Raw genomic sequence first — 21,157 nt, forward strand, 5'->3', positions numbered from 1 at the left:
TGAACGGGGGAGGGGCAGAGAGAGAGGGAGACACAGAATCGGAAACAGGCTCCAGGCTCTGAGCCATCAGCCCAGAGCCCGACGCGGGGCTCGAACTCCCGGACCGCGAGATCGTGACCTGGCTGAAGTCGGACGCTTCACCGACTGCGCCACCCAGGCGTCCCTGTTGGGTCCCATTTTCAAGAGATGACTTAGTCCCTGCCTCACAGAGAAAACAAGGACTAACCAGCTTGAATCCTCACTCCCTCATGAACCCCTTACAAACATTCACATCACATCTATATCCTCACCTGTCCTTCCTTCTTTCCTTCTGGCTTCTCTTAAATGTGGAGGTGCCCCACCTCCCTTCAGCCTCATCCCACACTTGTGCTTTCTCTCCTCCTTAGAGCCCTTGCTGCATCAATTCCTCCCTCTTCCTGTACTTTCAAACTTCCTTTTTCTGCTGGATCCTTTCCAGAAACCTAAAAATATGTTCAACTCTCCCTCATTCTATCTTGATTTTAGCTCTCTCCAACTACCACAACCTCACCGATACTCCTTTATATCCATCATTCTTCAAGGAACAGCACACTCCAGTTACCTCTCCTTTCCCATTTCCCCTTTAGTCTGCTACGCTTTGAATTCTGGTTTCTTTTTTATTTTTATTTTTAAGATTTTATTTTTAAATAATCTCTCACACCCAACACGGGGCTTGAATTTATAACTCTGAGATCAAGAGTCACATACTCTACTGACTGGGCCAGCCAGCCACCCCGTGAATTCTGGTTTCTGTTTGCCCCATTCCAGTGACTATTCTGGCAAAGGTCTTTCATGACCTTGTGTTGGTTAGTTCTCCCCTCCTCCACTGCTAGCCCGATGCCTCCAAGTGGATGTTTGTACAACTGGCATCTCGGTCTCAGTATGTCATAATTGAAACATACCATTTTTTTCTCAATGAACATCTCTTCTTGTCTTTATTTTTGTTAATGGAGCTGCTGTCACCAGTTCCATACTTCAGCCTTATCTTTGGGCTTGGGGTTTGTTTCTGTTCAGCAATTTTAGGGATTGTTTTCGCCAAGTAATATATCCAAATGGTTCAAAATTCAAAAGGTTCATTGATGAACATTGAAAAGACTCTCCCACTGCTGAACCCCAATCATCCATTTCCCTTCTCAACAGACCACTAATGCCAAAGTTTTGTGTGTATTCCTTTAGAGATATATGCCTATATTTTGCATATGTAAAAAATATCTTTACTTACATTTTTTCCCTTTTCAAAATACAAATGATGAGGGGAAGGGGTTGGGAGGTGAGTGAAATGGGTGAAGGGGGTCAAGAGGTACAATCTCCCAGTTATAAAACAAATAAGTCACGGGGATGTAATGTACAGCATGATGACTATAGTCAATAACATTGCAGTCCATATTTGAAAGTTGCCAAGAAAGTAAATCTTAAAAGTTCTCATCACTAGAAAAAAACTTTTTTTTAATGTTTATTTATTTTGAGAGAGAGAAAGCAGGGTAGGGAGAGAGAGAGAGAGAGAGAGAGAGAAAGAGAGAGAATGAATCTCAAGCAGGCTCCGTGCTGTCAGCACAGAGCCCGACATGGAGCTCAATCCGAGATCATGACCTGAGCCGAAATCAAGAGTTGGACACTCAACTGACTGCCACTCAGACGCCCTGAAAAATAATTTTTTTAACTTTTGGATGGTAACAGATGGTAACTAGACTTATTGAGGTGACCATTTCATAATGTATACAAATATCGAATCATTCATTACGTTATATACCTGAAACTAATATAATGATATGTCAGTTATACTTAAGCAACAACAAAAAACCAGTAAAATTAAAAAAAAATACAATAGCATACCATATACACAGCTCTGCTTGCATTTTTCATGTATGTATTTTGGACATCATCAAATGCTTTTCATCCTTTGTTACAGCCACATAGAGTTTAGCAGTGTTTCGAATTCCTCTCTTCCCTTGTCTCCAGCATCAAATCAATTGCCAAGTTATATTAATTGTATATTGTTTTTCCTACAGTCTCTCCATTCTCAGTGCCAATTTGTTTAGACTTTCACCCTTCTGCCTGGATTAACACAATAGCCTCTGTTCGTCCTGACCTTAGCCCTTCCTTTTTAGTTCATGCTATTCTGTTCAATTAATCTTCTTAAGTAGGGCTCTCATTATGTCATTTCCTAGCTTAACAGTCCTCGCTATTTTCTCATTGCTTGCCGAATCCCTCCTTTTTTCTCTCTCCTCCTCCTCCATGCTGTGTATACTTAAGTCATACTTGAGAGTCTGAGGATTCTAGAGCAACCCTTTTGTGTTCTCACGGGAGTATTTTTTTATAATGTTACTTTACCTTGAGTTATATGACCCTGCCCCAAGTCCAACTCCTTTCTTCCCTAGGTTCAGCTCAGGTACTAACTTTTCTATGAAGTCCTTCTGACACTCACTGTTAGCCAGGCCCAGGAGTGTGATGAGCCAAGAAAGGTGCCTAAGGTGCAAAATGTAAGGCGGTAATCACTCTCAGGGTCATGCAAGTGCCGACCCTGCACTCACATGACCCTGAGAGTCAGTGACTCCCTGCTTGCCTCTTTCTAGTCTAGCCCTACGGTTAGCAGTACTGGGCCTCCTCTAAGTCCCCAAAGAGATTGCTTTGTACATTTTTGATGGATTTTTCTCTTCTTCCTGTATTGTAGTTATTGATAACAGAATTTATCATCTCCCCCCTACTCTAAGCAACTTGAGCACAGAACCAAGCCTGATCCCTAGTGGATCCCTGATGCCTTGCCCAGAGCCTCATACACATCAGATGTACATTCATCAGAACTCTTTAGGTTGGAAGTGTTTACCCATCAGAAACTCTACTCAAAGTCCTTTAAGCAAAAAAGGCAATTTAATAGAATATTCAGGAACTTATGAAACTCATGGGCCAGGATCCTGTGAATATCAGGAAGATAACTAGGGGCTAGAGCACTGTGGGGACCCTAGGAAATCCTCTCTTGTGTCTGCTTCTCTCACTACTGGTGGACCGTCTCTGCTTCCCAGTTAGTTCATTTGGTGGAAAATGGCCTTTGCTTACAGCTCCCAAAGTTTAAAAAGTTGCAAAGGAAGAAGAGGGAGGGAGAGAGAGGAGAGAGAGAAATCTCAATTACAATTTTGAAATCTCAAGGAGAGGATCTGATCAGCCCAACTTGAGTCAGGTACCTACTTCTAGACTTATCATCTGTGACCAGAAGATACTAGAGAGATATTGGAGCCTTGGGGACCTGAGTGGTGTTCATGAATCTTTTCTCTAATGGCACCATTCATGTGAGTCAACTCCAGCATGATTTGTCCGTGTCTCTTAGCTAAACATGCTAAATTGCCAGAACAGAGAATATACGTGGCATAGCTTGGGTCAATGCATGCCTGGGTCATTCAGCAATGGTGGGTGAGGGTCTTTAAGTATAGTTGTGACTTCTGGGGGTCATTTCGGTGAATGGGGGAAGTTTCCACAGAAGGGAAATCTCTTCAGTTAGCCAAGTCATACCCAAAGGTGACTGTTATAAGGTATTTGTTGAATAAATAAATGAGTGGATGATACTAAAAAGGAGTAACTGTCTAAAGCTATTAGGTAAGTATTAGGGAGTCACTGGGTAACTCACTTGTTCTATTACCTTCAATATCTAATCAGTCTCCGAGCCCTGATCAGGCTTTCTTCCCAATGTCTCTCAAATCTTTCCCTCCTTTCTATGCTACTGGAACCACCAGTTTGCATTATGCCTGACTGCTCTTCCTCAGCCTTCCCCACCTCCACTCCACGCTGCTGCCTGTGCCCAGAGTAATGTTCCCAAAACATATGGCTTCCCTGTTGCTACCCGTCACTCAATCTGTCTGAAACCAAACACATCCTCTTTCCATCTAAATTGGCTGTCCCTTTAGATGACTGTCAATGATACCACCATCTTTCCATCACTTGGTTCTTAAAATCTTGGAATTACCTCTGACCTTTGCCCCCCTAGTTCCTCAGTATCTCATTAGTTACCAAGCAGTGGTGAATTTTCCTTTATTTCCCCCATTGGTTTTTCTTTTCATTTCTTTTAAACATTTCCAGCCTAATTCTGGTCTGTTAGGCAGTTCAGAATATCTTTCAAGGACTGTTATTAACAGGGTATAGAGGAGATAATTTGGTTGGAGATCTAGAAATGCTGAACCCTGTCTTCGCCAGCCATCTCCCCTTCCCAAGAGGTCCTGGGGGAAATATAAGGAAAGAGAACAATGACACAACAATGACAAAAGAGAACTTCATGATTAGCCGGGTATTTGGCCTCAAACCACAATGCAGAAATCAGAAAACTCAGGCTGGACTCTGATCATCTCTGTCTATTCCCCCACTCAATGCCGACACAGGAGTCTAAGTTTACTTCCTAGTGGCACACAAAAGCTACTCTCACCAGGGAAATTGGACAGAAAGACACATCTGAAGCTTTTTTGCCCAAAGGCTGGGGCTGTCCAAGCTGTCATAGGTGGGGCTGCAGCCCCAGGGCCTGGCAACTTCATAGAAAGTGAAAAGAGAGGATGCTGGCTTGGGTGCCTCCAAGTAGGGCAAGGACACCCCTGTTGCCATGCAGGATATATTGATGATGGAAGGGAGATTATACCTACTTGTGTGGAACCTCCTACCTTTTAAAGGCTCTACCCCTAGAAAATGTATCTTAAGCCATATTCTCCAGTTTCAACAAGTTTTTCTCTCTCTGTGGATGTGGGTATGAGTTTGGGGTGGGGTGAAATTTCTTGCTCACCATCCTGACTCCACCCTAAAGAGGGTGAAGAAGTGGGGAGCCTTGAGTGCCCTCTAGGGATCAGTGGCTCAATTCATATTTGGATTCTTGATGTATCTACACTCTTCTGATCTTGTAGTGTAGCTCAAAACTGTCAAAAACCAACTGTTGCCCTGAATTAAGACCCAAATCCTAAGAAGGCCATTAGGACCTTCTACAGCCTGGCTCAACCTACTTTTTTTTTTGTCATTAGAATGACCTTAGGATTGTGGCAGACCAAGAGTAAGAAAAGGATGCCAAATGTAATCACCGAATAAATAGATCAATTGGATCTAATCAAGAGAGGGAAACTCGTGGTTACCAGAATTTTTATCTACCTAATAACCTAACCTAAAAACCTCATAACCTAATCAATAGGTCTTGAAAGAACTAGCTTAGGCATCATAGGGAATCTAATCTGTAGGGTAGGGTAGGGTGTAGGAGAACCCTGTTGACATAGACTATATTGAAGAGACTTGGTGTGTTCACAGTGATGGCAGAAGAATCTCTCTGATACATCTTGGCTCAAAAGCAATCTCAGCCTACAGAGACAGGAATGCTCATTCTCCTGCAAGGGCAAGTTCAATCGGCTTGAAGCAGTAACCTCAATTTGCTTGGAATGGTAAATGACATTTAATCCTAAAAAGGTTCAGAATTAAATATGAAGATGATGAAATAAATCCAGAGTATTCATATTTTTGTATTAACTCTAATATTTTGTGTAATTTGGTATGTTCAATGTTTGTAAGATGGAGATAATTTTTTATATTAGAGAATCTGATAAATTAGCCTTGTGATTCCAATGTGTAATATATAATTCAGTAATTGATTTTAGACTTGTATTAGAGATTTTTACTAGTTTGCAAGTAGTATTGAAAGAGAGTTTGGTGGAGGTTCCTCAAAAAATTAGAAATAGAACTACCCTATGACCCAGCAACTGCATCACTAGGTATTTATCCAAAGGATACAGGTGCGCTGTTTCAAAGGGGCACGTGCACCCCAATGTTTATAGCAGTGCAATCAACAATAGCCAAAGCATGGAAAGAGCCCAAATGTCCATCAACAGATGTATGGATAAAGAAGATGTGGTATATATATATACAATAGAGTGTTACTTGGCAATCAAAAGAATGAAATCTTGCCACTTGCAACTACGTGGATGGAACTAGAGGGTATTATGCTAAGCGAAATTAATCAGAGAAAGACAAATATCATATGACTTCACTCATATGTGGAATTTAAGAAACAAAACAGATGAACATAAGGGAAGAGAAACAAATAATATAAAAATAGGGAGGGGGACAAAACAGAAGAGACTCTCAAATACAGGGAACAAACTGAGGGTTGCTGGAGGGGTTGTGGGAGGAAGGATGGGCTAAATGGGCAATGGGCATTAAGGAAGACACTTGCTGGGATGAACACTGGGTGGTATACGTAGGGGATGAATCACTGGATTCTATTCCTGAAATCATCATTGCACTATTGCAATATATTTGCAATATATTTGCAATTATTGCATCATTGCTAACTAACTTGTATGTAAATAAAACCAAAATAAATAAATAAATATAAAAAAAAAGAGTTTGAAGAGGAAAAAAGGGAGAGAGAGTTTGGGGGGGCTGGCTGACTCAAATTTATAAATAAATAAATATTTATTTATTTTATAAGTAAAATAAATTTATTTAAATTATTTATTTATTTATTTATTTATTTATTTATGACATGGAACCTACTTAAAAAAAAGTGTGACATTTACTATATTTAAAGTTTAATATATTAGATGTATAAAAAGTTATTAGATTAATAGCTATTTGCTAGATATCTGACTAGGAGCAAGTAACTTAAACTTCTTGTGCTTGAGTTTTCTTATCTGTAAAACGAATATAATAATAGCTCCTATTTCACAACACTGTTGGGAGGGAATTAATGAGTTCAAAGAGGAGCTTGAATAGTACCTGACTTTTAGTGAATGCTCAATAAGGAAGTTACTGTTGTTGTTATTATTATTTATATGAGGACATTCTGTTTGTTAGATCAGGCATTTAAATACAGTGTTTAAAAGGCAGAGTAAATATATTACATATATAAATGTGGTTTAAAATGTTTAGCAGTTATTTAACAACATTATGAGTAAAGCAGCTGTTTAAAGGAGTTTAGTGTATTCTAGCTGAGTTGAAGGAGCATTAACCAGCCTCTTCTCAAGAAGGACAAAGCCCATGTTTCCTACTGTATCCCCAGCACCATGGCATTTGGTATATAGAAGTGCCCAATAAATATGTGTTGAATTGACCTGAGAAGTCATATAAAAAGGATTTGAAGATGTTCTATCCAAAAGACACTGTCAATTAAGACAGGGACCACAGAAGGACGAGCAGCTTTGAGGGAAGATAATGAGGCCAGGTTTTAACCTACTGAACTTTTGTCTATATGACACAAGTTCCTAATCACAGTTCAAAGTCTCACATGCAGGACAGACACACTTGGGAAAGTTTGAAGCAGGAAATACAAATGATAGGGGATCATCAGCAGACCTTGCATTCAGGGAGAGGAGGGCCCTTTGAAAATGACTCTTAAAATGTTCTGGGTTTTGAAATAGATGAGATTAGTGAATTAAACTTAAAGGCTTAAAAAAGAATAGATTTTAAAGTTGGTATCTTAATACAGAAATATTAATTTAAGTAAAGTAATAGTAAACAGTCATTTCCATCTGCTCTCCCCCAAGCGACCCTTAGCTATTAAAAAACTCACCTTGACATTGCTAACCTTGTAACACACTGCTCCCATACGCAATTCCCTTGTCTTTGCATCCCTTGAATGCTCTCCCTAGCTTTTAGGGGGAGTCCCCAGGGATAGTTACACATGCTCATAAACATTTATTCATCATCATCACCATCACAACAGCCACCATCTATAAAACCCATATTTTGTACAAAGCAATTTACATGATTAATGGTAATTGGGAAGAGCTAATAATACCCAGCGCTTACAATGTGCTTCCTGAGTCCAGGGGCTGTTCTGAACCTTTATTAATATCTCTTAACCTCCATGTCTTGGGCAGAGAAATAAAGGCTTAAGATGTTGAGTGATTTGCCAGTCTCACAGGTAGAAAGTGGTATGACCAGGCTTTGCACCCGGAATCTGACTCCAGAACCCATGTCATGATGTGACATGCCTCCCCAGGTGAGGTCTATGGCTTCTGAAAGCACGGGAGTGTGCCTGGTGGGGCCTGCGCCCTCCACAAATACAGACCATGCCTGGGATAGCCCCTGATGGTCCCAAAGAGGCAACATTCCCCTGAATCGTTCACATAGTTCCAGGTTCCCGTTAAACCTCATGGGGCTGGGGCTGCATACATTCCAGAGTAGAAATGAAGAGGCTGCTCCTCTTGGGACTCTACAGCTTATCGCTGAGTTCTGAGGAGTCCCTTGTGAAAACAGTTGCTTCAGCCACTTTCCTTCATCTTTATCTCCGTTGCCATCCCCCCATCCCCACCCCACCCCACCCCAAGGGACACAGGTGACACTAGAAGACTCTGTTCTATAGTTAAAAGCCTCCTGCAAATCAGCTCCTGTCAATTGTTGCTTAGAGGGTCTGTCCCGCTAGTGAGCAAAACACCTCACACAGGCCTGAATGCTGGCTGCTCCGAGACCTGCCTCGCTGCTTTACTTACTAAACACACTCCCACCCCCGCCGATTGCTCAGTCTCCCCCAACAATCCACCCAGTTAAAGTATCTTCACCTTTCTGCTCTATGCCCATAAGAATCTTGCCCACCCTTCAAGGCCAAATCAAGGTACATCTCTCTGTGAAATGCCCCACATAACTTCAATTCTGATTACCTGAGTAGGGCCACTCATTTGGTTCTCAGCACACACTCTAATTGTTTCTGGGTGATCAGTCAGTCAAATGACCAGCAGCTTATTGAAAGCAAAGCCAACCTAGGAATCTCCTTCATTATCCAGGCTGCGGAACTCCCTATAAGTTCTCAAGGGTCTGGGCTTCTTTTTATCCTTGCTCTGGACCCTAAAGTTAAGTCATTTTAAGCCTTCCTTCCTCCCTTCTTTCATTTTATTTTTAATCTGAGAGAGAGAGAGAGAAAGAGCGCACATGAGCAGGGGGAAGGGCAAAGGGAGAGAAAATCTTAAGCAGGTTCCACGCTCAGATGGAAGCCCAATGTGGAGTTTGATCCCACGACACTGGCTGGGATTATGACCTGAGGCAAAATCAAGGACTGGATGCTCAACTGACTGAGCCACCCAGGTGCCCCTCTTCCTTCCTTCCTCCCTTCCTTTTTTCTTTTTCTTTCTTTCTCTTCCTTCCTTCTCTTTTTCTTTCTTCTTTTCTTTCTTTCTTTCTTTCTTTCTTCCTTTTCTTTTTTCTTTTCTTTCAAGTAACCTCTATATGGGGCTTAAAATCACAACCCCAAGACCAAGAGGCAAATACTCTACTGACTAAGCCAGCCAGGCGCCCCAAGTCATCCCCTCTTCCTTAATGCAGCTACTACCTACATCTTACCTTATAGAATTGTCTTCCCACATTATCCTATCTGTAGTTTTTGACTTCCTTGTGCTGAAGCTGATCATTGTGACTTCGCTGGAATCCATTCTTTTAATCTCTTAGGGTAGATTTTTCTGCTTTTTTCCTAAGACTGATTCTAGAATCTTTGGTTATCCAGAATAAAAAGCCTTTGGACAGAGCAACTGGGGTACACAGGCTCATTTGTCTTAAGAAAATAATTTGCATTTCTGAGGAGGGTGGACATATAGGTCTCTCTTTATATGTTTACTGAAGGTCTACTATGAGCTGGGCATTGCACGGTATATAATCATGAACAAGATGAAATCCCTGCCTTCCTGCAGCTTCTGGATTACAGAGAATTCATGGTCTGAGAAGTGCTGTGGAGAAAGTAATGCAGTGATTTCCAACTTTTTGTAGCTGTAACCTGGTACGAAATGTGTTTTTATATCATGATTCAGTACAGATACACGCACCTATGTACACACACTTATATATCTGAAATAAAAGTTTCACAAAACTGGAGCCTTACTAAGTTTGGTGTTCTCTGATATTTTCTATTTCTTTTATGATATCTTGGTCATTACCCACTAAGTTAATTGTGTGCTTCATCAGTGGGTATCAACCTGCAACACGAAAATCCCAGTAATGGTCAAGAGCATAACTCTGAGGTTAAGCTGATGGCGTTCAGACCTGGCTCCACCTCTTACTGTCTGGATTTGGGCAAGTAATTTCTACGTGCCCTTGTTTCTCTATCTGCAAAATAAGATAATAATAACAGTAATATCTGCCTTGTGGACCCTCCTTGGGAATTAAATGAGAAAGGAGATAATGTGTGTAAAGGACTAAAACCAGGGCCTGACACATTGTGGGTGCTCAATAAGCACAAGTGAGCACAGAATTTTCTGGGTATGATGATGGAAGAGTCAAAGCACTCAACTGGGGGGATGGGAGAACGCTTCTTGCAGAAAAAAAATGGCATTAATGTTGAGACCTTAAGAAGTGGCGGGAATTATTCAAGTTTGAGCGGGTGACTCGAAGGAGTAAAGAGTGAGAAGCAAGTTCTGTGCAGAGAGAGCAGCCCTTGCAAAAATTATGAGGCGGGAGAACTTTCTGCCTTGTATGACTTGAGAGCTTCCCAATTTGGCTGCAGTCTGAGGGAGGTCAAAGATGGCAGCAAGAGTGAGGTCATGGAGGGCTCTGAAGCCAGCTCAAAGAATTTTAGGCTTCAACGTACGTGCGCTGGGATCTCATTAAACCTGTTAAGCAGGGAAATGACATGATTTACTTTTTTGAAAGACCATTCAAACTGTAGGGTGGAGAATGGATTAGGGAGGGCAATTCCTGTGGCAGGGAGATCATGAAGTCTTTTGCAGTGTCTTGATTAGAGATGATAGAGTAGCCTGAACTAACCATGCATCTTAATGCAATGCTTCTTACATTATGCTGTCCATGAGAATCATCAGGACGTGTGAGTAGGAGCGTTTTTAAAAATGCAGGTTCCTGGGCTAACAAGCCAAGATTGTGGCGACACCACTTGGGGCCCAGGATTTAAGTAATCATTGTTAGTGGTTCTGAAGCATGTAGTTTCCTCATCACACTTTTAAAAACCAAGAACACAAACTACCTCTCCTATGTCTCTTACATTGTTTTTCTGCTACCCACTCCTCTTTACTTCTCACCTGCTTCGGGGAGGGGGGGGGTCCCCTCTTGCTTGCACTCAACGTACAAAACCCTTGAGAGCAAGGACTTCGTCTACATCTCCAGTGTGCCCAGGGCAAAACTGGCACATAAAGGGTCCTCTGGAAATGTTCGCCAAACGAATGAATGAGCGGATAAATTAATATATTGCTTTGTACACAATTTTCTGCTTTTAAATACTTGGGCAGGGTTTGAAATCGTTAAACAAAGGTCATTCCATAAGAGGATGGAGACACGACTGGCAAGGCTGAGGAAACAGAGGAAGCTAGTTACCGATTGCCGAGGCTCATTCAGGAGGTGCTAATTCTCGGGGCCGGGGGGCGAGAAATGTTACTATTTCCAGATTAGCAACCATCTTGGGCTGCTTGCGCCACTCTCCCGAGAGTCCCAACTAATCCAGTTGCCTCCGTGGTTCCGGCCCCATCCAATCCTTTGACGCTAAATGCGTACTCGAGGAGGCCGAAGATAACGGCAGGGACCCTAGCTCAGAACCCCCTCCGGGCCAGCCCCGCAGAGGCAGCTCCGACCTCCCCATCATGGCGGCCGCCGGGCGGGGAAGCCGAGCCCGTGCGTCGCGTGCGTGCCTCATCTCCCTCCCCTCCCCCTCCTCGGCGGCGGCGGCGGCGGCAGAGGCGGCAGCGCTCGCCATTGCCGCTGGTGGCAGGAGGCTGCGAGGAGCCGGCGCGGTCGCAGTCTCCACGGCGCAGGCCCACGGTAGCGCAGCCGCTCTGAGGTGAGTGCCCTACCGCGCAATCTCCAGCTATTTCAGCCCCGGCGCAGCCGCAACACGCCGCCCGCCCGCCGGCCGGCCGGCCCGCCCCGCAGCCTGCACCCTGCCGCCCCCGGCTCCGGGCCTGGGCCCCCGCCGGATTCGGCCCGCCTCGGGCGGGGGGCCCCGGCCCGGCCCAGTCAAACCGCCACCCCGAGGATGCGCAGGCCGCACTAGGCCCCAGGCGTCCTGGCGGGCTCGGGAGGGAGGCGCTGCCCTCCCGAGAGCCCCAGGGTTCCGGCCTCCCCCGCCGCCTGAGGCTCTAGGGGCCGCGGCCTCCTCTCCACCGTGGAACCCGGGGCCCGGGCCCGGCCTTCCCGCGGGCTCGGGAGCGGGAGGCCCGGGAGAGCGCGCTGGGAGCGGGAGGTGGGCGGGCTGCGCGGGACCGGAGCCGCGGCTCCCCGCTCGCCCCCTCGGCCCTTCCCGGGGCTGGTCTGCGGGCGGCGCGGCGGGCTGGGCCGGGGCGCGGGAGCTGCTGTCTCCTGCGGGAGAGGAGGCTGGCTCTTGGGCGGCTTCCGAAGCTTCCCTCCCGCCGGGGTGGCGTGGGCTTGTTACCCAGGTAGACCGGGGGACGCTGGAATATGGCGCGTTGCCCACCTTCTTGCAAGTTAGGAGGCGGCCCGGGCAGCAGCGGCGGCAGTTGGAGGAGGAGGGCGCAAAGTCCTTTTGTACGCAGAAATAAGGAGCGACATTGTGTTTTCTTCCCCAGCTGAGATGCTGCCCGCGGAGGGGCCTCGGTTCTTCCTGTGCCTGGGGTGGTGGTCCCCTGGGTGAGGAGAGGGGGAGTGGCGCGACCCTCGGAAGGAACAGAACTGTTGCCACTGTAAAGACGGGGTCTTGGCCTTGTGCATGGGTATTATCTCATGTCCCCAGCCTTTCGGGGAACTCAAGGGTTTGCCCCTGCATGTTGTCCACCTCTCTGTGCAGTGATGTCCACCGCCTCTCTCACCTGTTGTGTCGTTGCCGCTGGTCCCAAAGTTTTATAGTGCATCTGACTGTACCCATCCGAACTTGGAGTTGTTTAAAAATCTTAGTATTTTTAGGGCTTCAAATGATAATCTGCTCCAGCCAGTTGGAGGAGCTGTTGCCTGAACTCCATCCCTTCTTAAGCGTTAGATTAGAATATATTAATTCCTTACTTTAGAGCTGGTGTCAGTTGTGCTTAATTCTTTCTGTGGTCAGAGCAAAATTCACATTTTCTTAAGTGTGTAGAGACAATGTATCGGCAAACGTCTAAAGTGAAGGCAGTGTGAGTGAACCTGTCAGCTTGGACAGTGCTCACAGGAGAATGGGTATGTGCATCTCACCTTTTTCCCCAGGGCATCATCTGTGCCCACAGTGATCCTTTTCCTTTTCCTATTTCATCTTGGTCCAGGCCTTTAAAAAAAAAAAAAATCCTTTTACTCTGGCTTTTAACAGTAAGTTATTGGGTTGTTTTTCACTCAAGGAAAGAGGGGAGGATGGGCCTTGGAGATGCTGGGGATTTTTTGTTTGATTTGTTTTTAAAATTCAGTAGTAGTATCCCGAATCCCTAGAATTGTGTTTGAAATTAGTTTGACGTGTTTTCTCATAAGGCAGTGAAAATATGAGTGTTCTATCTGGACATGAGTGTAATTGCCTTGTTTTATGAGCAGGAGAGGAAACATACAATTATCACATGTAGTGCAGTATATTGGGTCCTAAATTGTGTGCAAAATTGTTTGCGTCAAGGGACTTTTTATTTTTTTCTGAGAGGAGTTAGATGTGACTTTTGATTGGGTTCATGACAAAGACAAAAAATATAATGAGATTAATAAATACTGCTTACTAGTTTTTGGCACATCCTTATTTGAAATCCTTTGATTTCATCCTATGTGCCTTTCCCCTTCCTCCCCCCCCCCCCGCCGCCCAACGCAACATATATGACAAAAAATGACTTTTTGCTTAGTAGCTGTCATATTTCTTATTTAGCAAAAAAAAAAAAAAAAAAAAAAAAAAAATCTTAAGCCAAGCGTTTTCATGGAAATAGATTTCTTATCAGGTTTTAAGGAAATTTAGCTTCTGGATTTAGGAAGTAACTATAAGAACAGGAAATAATGAGAGACCTTGTCCAGATACAGAAAGGATTTCAGGTTTCCCTTCCAATTCATGTATATTCCCCAAATTATAGGTTTCTTGTTTTTATTGAATTGCAAGTATACATCCATCTCTAATTTTGTTAGGGAGCTGAAGACAAACTCCCTATGATTTAAATACCTGAATTTGCATTGCCTGTGTACTGTGAATTCAACCAGACCCCTGGGTTGGTCTTCGAGAGAAGTATTTTATGTGAAGTAATCACAAATGGGTAACTGTTTTAAGGGAAATTTAAGCTCCTTGGGGTCTGGGATTAACTTTTTTATACCTCTTTCCTTGTATAATGATATTCAGTGAATAACTGGGGAATAATAATAATGAACAGTAATTTTTGGAATTAAAATTTTTTTTCAAAAGTATTTGAAAAGACATATTGACTTTTGGGTTTTGAAAGGTCTGTGAATTGTCAGCCTATAGGAGCACACCCTCCAGTCCTCTGGAGAACAGGAAGTTATTGCGTGTGTTCAGCTCCTGTCAGACCTCTTTAGGCAAGCCCAGCTTTGTGTGGCAGTGAGCTTGTTCATCTACTCAGTGCCACTGTGAAAAACTGGAAGTTTAAAGTGGGAACTCTGGGTTGTTGAGTCTCAGAAGTGTCTACTCTAACCTCAAGAATTTGAGTGCACCCTCTTGGGTTGTAATTAGTCCAGGAAATGTGATATTTGAATTTAGATGTTTGTGACTGTGTGATGCTCATTAATTATATAATTGTATGTGTGTGTGTGTGTGTGTGTGTGTATATCTATGTATGTATATATGTATATAGTGTATATTGTATTTGGAAAAGCAGCCTTAAAATAAATACCGATCTTTTATTTTCTAAAAAAAAAAAAAAAAAATTAGAAGATTTTTCTCTCCGTTCTTTCATGTTTTTCTTGAGAGTTAAAGCCAGCCTGAGCTTACCCAAATATAGTTTTCCATAAATGCTCAGTAAAACAGCAATGAAAAAGAAACCTACTTGTTAAGCTTATTTAGACCAAGTCCAGTCATTGGGTGGGTTGTTTGTTTGTTTTTGAGGCTCTGGATACATGTCAATTTTTGTGTATTATGTATCATGGTTCCTTTCTTATTAGCTAGGGGATAGATTACCCACTTTCTGGACTTTTCAGTTAGAACTTTTGTCCATCAATATTCTCCTAAGGTGAACAGGCTGGAAGAGAAAGAGTAAAAGGAGGTGAAACAAATCAATTTCAGGTGTTTCCAGAAGATTACAACCACATTGAGCTATTGGAAACTTTTAATCCTGGAGCAACAAGAATGCTTTGTCTGCAGTTATTTCGATGTAATATGGACAAAACTTGGAAAATGAAAAGAATTTTTGACCGCTCAAGAAAAATAAGTGGATTATATATGCTTTGGAGCATACATTTTTTTTTTTTTTCTGAAGTGCAGTTCAGAATTAGGCTAATGAGTTTTTGACCCTGCTCAGTGCAGTTTAGTTACTGAAGCTTCAAACACATTTCATCATGTCTTTTTTTTTTTTTTTGTCTTTTCACCAGGTCTGTATGCCTAAAATGTGAACATTTATATGAACTGAAGAAAAGACAGAAATACAAGTTGAGAGTGAGATTCTAGTATATTTTTAAAAGACAAAAACAAAAAAAGTAGGGGACAGTTATGGCAGGTCTACCACATTTGTGATCTCTTGAGGCAAATCTGTATTCAGTCTCTTAGAAGATAATTGTATCATATGGATCTTCTCCAGAATCCCAGACCGTGTAGCCTGCCTTATCAAACTGCTCCTAAGCTATCAGATCATTTCTTGAGGAAACCAGGTCTGTTAAGGGAGAGGTGTGTGTGTGTGTGTGTGTGTGTGTGTGTGTGTGTGTGTGTGTGTTTTGGGAAAGTTGGTGGGGAGAAGAGGGAGAAAGGGTGATACTGATAAAAGAATCTAGTCTTATAGATTGGGATGATCACTGGAATTTTGGACATGTATTTTTAAAAGAAGCTAAAAGAGCTAATTATGTATGGGTCATCTGGTGACTTAGACTACTGTTTATAGTGGATTTAGTATACAAGCATATTATTTAGGTTAATTCATGCATGCTGATTTCTATGGTTATAAATGTGTAAATTTTGGTTGAGATAGTTGGACAAGTGGACATTTTCTTAAGAACTCTTAAATGGTGCCTGTTGGATAAACTATGCCAAACCTTTTTCAGAATCTTGAAGAATGAGATTTGTATGCATAAACGTTAAGACTATTTTTAAAAAGGAGCTTGTATTTTACTATTGGTAATTGTAAAGTCTTTGCTTTTTAGAACTTGGAGAGTCTGTTTTGTTGCTGCTCCTGAATGCTAATGTGGTTAGGCTGGCAGCTAACCCTACAAAGAACAAGAGGAAGTGAGGAAATGTCCCCATGAAACCTTGCTTAAAACTAAGCAGTAGACTAGAAATGGAGAGTGAGGGACTAGGGGACTTAATTATTGTTTTATGTTCAAAAGGGGGCATACCCTCCATTGAGAAATAACCTTAACTATGTCCTCACTTTGGAGTTTTGCCATTCATTCACCAGACATTGATTAAAGACCTACTTTATTCCAGGCACGTGTTAAGTGCTACGGTAACATATAAACCACAGGCCTTTTCTACTAGGGGAGAAAGATAAGGGCTCAACTATCCATTCATATAGCATGTTGAGAAGTAAAATAAAGAAAAATTGGTGTGGGATTTATAGAGGGAGAGGGTGAGTGATACGAATAGAGTAAGTGAGGTTAGGGAAGACTTCATGTAGGAGATCTTTAAGTAGGGCTTGGAAAGGTGAGTCGCTGTTTCGCCTGATGGAGAAGAGGCTAGGAGAAGGGCATTGATAGTCTGGGAAATAGCCAGTAGACTTTTCTGTACTTAGGGAGTAGTGGGAAATGAAGCTGATGAGGCTGTGACCTGATTGGGAACAGCATGGGGGAGTTCAAAGATTAGAGTTCGTTAATGAATGATGATGCCTTTAATTAAGATAGGGAATGTATTGGAACAACAGAATTTGAGGAAGAAGGTAATAGGGTATGGTTCTAAATGTGGGAATCGAGATATGTCATATAGGTCACTATTGACAAATTTGGGCTGGCGCAGAAAGGGAAGTGGGGATCAATTATGAGATTTGTATTCATTAGCATAATGTCATCTAGAAATTGCCAAAGAGTATAAAATCAGGACTGAAGAAAAGACTAAGGGCGACCTTGCCAAGCAGCTACATTTGTAGGTCAGGTGGAAGAAGAGGGGCTTATGAAGGAAGTTGAAAAAGAATGGCTAAAGAGGTAAGATAAATAGTATGGGGTTGAAGAAGCTGAGTCTAGAGGGTAAGGGAATTTTAACGGGGAATTTAGCAACCTGAAATACTACAGAGAGCTCATTAGGGTGAAAACTGGATTTGGCAATTCAGAGATAAAAGGAATTTTCAGAGATAAAAGGTGTGTGTGTGTGTGTGTGTGTGTGTGTGTGTGTGTGTGTGTGTGTGTGTGTATTGTTGTGCCAGGAATCATGATAGTTTAAACACAATAGATTTCTGGAGCATTATTGAATACAGGGGGTAAGGTTATAAAACCTGATTTAATAGATGACCCATGCTTAGAAATAGGTCCTATTCTTCCCCTTCTCTTACGGGAATTACAGTATAAAAGCTTTGGGAGGAAACTTAAATTGTAACAATTAGAGTTTATAGATTTGGGGTGCCTGGGTGGCTCAGTTGGTTAAGCATCAACTTTGGCTCCGGTCATGATCTCGTGGTTCGTGAGTTCGAGCCCCATGTGGGCTCTGTGCTGACTGACTGCTTGGAGCCTGGAGCCTGCTTCGGATTCTGTGTCTCCCTCTCTCTCTGCCCCTCCCCCCCTCATGCTCTGTCTCTGTCATAAATAAACATTAAAAAAATAATGGAGTTTTATAGCTTTGTATAGTATAGTATGTTTGAGTTTATAGTCTCTTAAAATACAAATTCCTTTTGAAGAGTTTTGAGGTTTTATAATATTTACATGTTAAGTGCAGAGGTACTTTAACCTGGGTTTTATAGTTCTGGGACTCATGGGTATATTTTGGCCATGTAACCCTGATCTCTTGAAACTGTATGAAAAATTTTGTATGTGTGTGTGATTTTTCTGGGGAGAGGGTCCATAACTTTTCTGAGATTCTCAAAGCATTCTTGACACACAGAAAAGTCAAAGGCCTTTTCAGTATTGGTAATTCAGTCAGATATTTGTTGTGTTAGTTGTCTGAAATCAGTTAACCAGATTGACTGGGACAGACCAAGGGGAAGAAATTTTGAGTGAGTATCTCAGGTGAGGAACTTTGGGAAGATCTGAGGCACCTCTAGGAGATGGGACTACGAGCACCAGAAGGAAGGTGGGAGGAATGTCAAAGCAAAGCTTCACCAGTTTCAGAATCTTGCCAAGTCTTCTGGATTCCTTGGGGTTTTGTTTTGTTTTGTTTTCTGGGGTTTTGTTGTTGTTGTTGTTTTATACTCCAGGATTCACACTAGTATATGACTATTCATGCACTATATACAATGGGCTTTGTGGGGGATCAAGTTACTATTTTATTTTTATTTTATTTATTTAATTTTTATTTTTTTAATGTTTATTCATTTTTGAGAGACAGAGTGTGAGCGGGGGAGGGGCAGAGAGAGAGGGAGACAATCCAAAGCAGGCTCCAGGCTCTGAGCTGTCAGCACAGAGCCTGATGCAGGCATTGAACTCACGAACTGTGAGATCAAGACCTGAGCTGAAGTCAGACACTCAACCGACTGAGCTACCCAGGCTCCCCTCAAATTACTATTCTAAAGAGAAAATAAGTTTTGAAAGAAATCTAACTAGTTCATAGATTGCACTAAAAATTTTTTTTAGTTGCTTGTACTTTGGAAATTTTCTAAAATGCACAAATGTTTCAGTCTACTCCTTTGGGGCAAGAAATTCTCTCCTTGCTTAATTTTTCTGACCATGAAATGAAAATACCATTGGACCCCTATAGGGTCTTTCAGAAGTATGACAGTTATGGAAGGGCAGAGAAAAGGGGACAGAGGATCTGAAGCAAATTCTGCACTGACAGCAGTGAGCCCCATGTGGGCTCGATCTCACAAACCAATCATGACCTGAGCCAAAGTTGGATGCTTGACCAACTGAGTCACCCAGCGCCCCAGAAATTTAGGCAAATTTTTAATAATGTTCCATATTAGATCTTATTTATTCCAAAATTATTTCATTCTAAAATTTTAGATAACTGGTCATTTTTACTTTCTTCCTCTATAATTTTTGGATCTTTGATATTAGGAGACAGTTTTGTTAGCTAGGCCCTAGGTTCGGGGTGATCTCCAACTTATTTTGAGAGAGTGCGTGCATGTGCACGTGTACATGAGTGAGTGGCAGAGAGATGGGGAGAGAATCCCATCTAATAGTGCAGAGCCTGACCTGGGGCTTGATTCCATGAACCATGAGATCATGACCTGAATTGAAATCAAGAGTCAGAGGCTTAGCTGGCAGCCACCCACATGGCCCAGTGATCTCCAACTTTTGATTGTCATCCTTACAAGTAGAATTTTGAGCACACATTCTGAATCGCATTTATTTATAAATGATGTTCCTGTGCTCTTGTACTAATACATTTATGTGCTTTATAAACAATATAGAAGGTGGGGCGCCTGGGTGGCTCAGTTGGTTCAGCGTCCAATTTCGGCTCAGGCCATGATCTCGGGGCTTGTGGATTTGAGCCCGACGTTGGGCGCTGTGCTGACATTTCAGAGCCTGGAGCTCGCTTCAGATTCTGTCTCCCTCTCTCCCTGCCCCTCCCCCGCTTGCACTCTGTCTCTCTCTGTCTCTCAAATATATAAATAAAAACATTAAAAAAGTAAAAGTGTATAGAAGGTAGGAATTTTAAAAGGACAAGGTAAAGGTGAAATAGTTTTTTTTGATGTCTTGCAAATTGAGTTCATGGTGGTTCAGTAGCTTATGAGTTTGATTAGCTTATTTTTATATTTGTTCATAACTCACGTGTTTTCTATAATTAATGCCAGCAATGTTTTTCTAAAGTGCTCGTTTATTTATTTTAAAAGATTTGTTTATTTTTGAGAGAGAGAGTTGTGTGCACACACCTGGGGTAGGGGCAGAGAGAGGGAGACAGAGGATCTAAGGCAGGCTCCATGCTGACAGCAGAGTCTCAGATGCTGGGCTCGAACTCCTGAACCATGAGATCAGGACCTAAGCCAAAGAGTGACGCTTAACTGACTGAGCCACCCAGCGACCCAATGCCAGCAATTTTTTATAGAATACCCCATAGAAGTATTGGTAAATGCAAGAAAGCAATGAATAAATATTTTGGGTAATCTTAAGCATAGAAAATGTGTGCTTGTAACTTGTAATTAGCTTGTGTATGTGGATTATCTTTACAGTCACTAAACCTACAGATAAGATCCCTAAATAGAATTGGAGCATTTTTTTTTTAACGTTTATTTATTTTGAGACAGAGAGAGACAGAGCATGAGTGGGGAAGGGGCAGAGAGAGAGAGAGAGGGAGACACAGAATCAGAAGCAGGCTCCAGGCCCTGAGCCGTCAGCCCAGAGCCCGACGCGGGGTTCGAACTCACGGATGGCGAGATCGTGACCTGAGCTGAAGTCGGATGCTCAACCGACTGAGCCACCCAGGCGCCCCAAGGAGTATTTTATCTTATCCTTTGTTCGCTGCGTTTTGGTCCTTTGTCTTTTTGTTGTTGTTGTTTAGAAAAATACTTTTTTAAAATGTTTATTTACTTTTGAGAGAGTGCGAGCGGGGGAGGGGCAGAAAGAGGGGGACAGAGGATCCGAAGTAGAAGTAGGCTTTGTGCCGACAGGCTGACAGCAGGGAGCCCCAGGTGGGACTCGAACTCATGAACTCATGAACCGTGAGATCATGACCCTAGCCGAAGTCAGACGCTGAACTGACTGAGCCACCAGGAGCCCTAGTCCTTTGTCTTTTATTAAACAATTATGAAATAAAATTCTTAGCCCCTACATAAAAATAACCCACCAATTAAAGAACCAACCAAGGCTTGCTAAATAAAAATGCCATCACAGAAGTAGTCTTTTGATCCAAAACTGGCTTCAGGTACTAAGTCTAAGAAAGTAATGATTCTGACATCACCAGTTATATAACGGAATGTTAAAATTTTTGTCTTTTCTTCCTTAATTTTTGGTTCTATATTTTAAAAGTTTTTCTATATTGAAAATAAATAATTTTTGTAGTGAGCAACTTAACAAAGAAAGAAAGAAAACAACCCAAAAAACCCTTCAAATTAAGTGGTTATCTTTGATT

General features: G+C 42.4%; 1 protein-coding gene across 6 annotated transcripts in view; it reads left to right on the forward strand.

Moving 5' to 3' along the window:
- Positions 1-11,611: 11,611 nt before the first annotated feature.
- NRF1 (nuclear respiratory factor 1) overlaps positions 11,612-21,157 on the forward strand; it is a 146,080-nt gene continuing 136,534 nt past the window's right edge. For 4 of the 6 annotated variants that reach the window (XM_043589516.1, XM_043589518.1, XM_043589520.1 and 1 more), the window contains exon 1: positions 11,628-11,740. The gene's annotated coding sequence lies outside the window, so the exon portion shown is untranslated. Of the gene's footprint in view, positions 11,741-21,157 lie in introns of all 6 variants that reach the window. The other 2 variants (XM_043589515.1, XM_043589519.1) reach the window with 1 other exon arrangement.

Source organism: Prionailurus bengalensis, chromosome A2 (genome assembly GCF_016509475.1).
Source record: "Prionailurus bengalensis isolate Pbe53 chromosome A2, Fcat_Pben_1.1_paternal_pri, whole genome shotgun sequence".
Classification (NCBI taxonomy): Eukaryota; Metazoa; Chordata; class Mammalia; order Carnivora; family Felidae; genus Prionailurus; species Prionailurus bengalensis.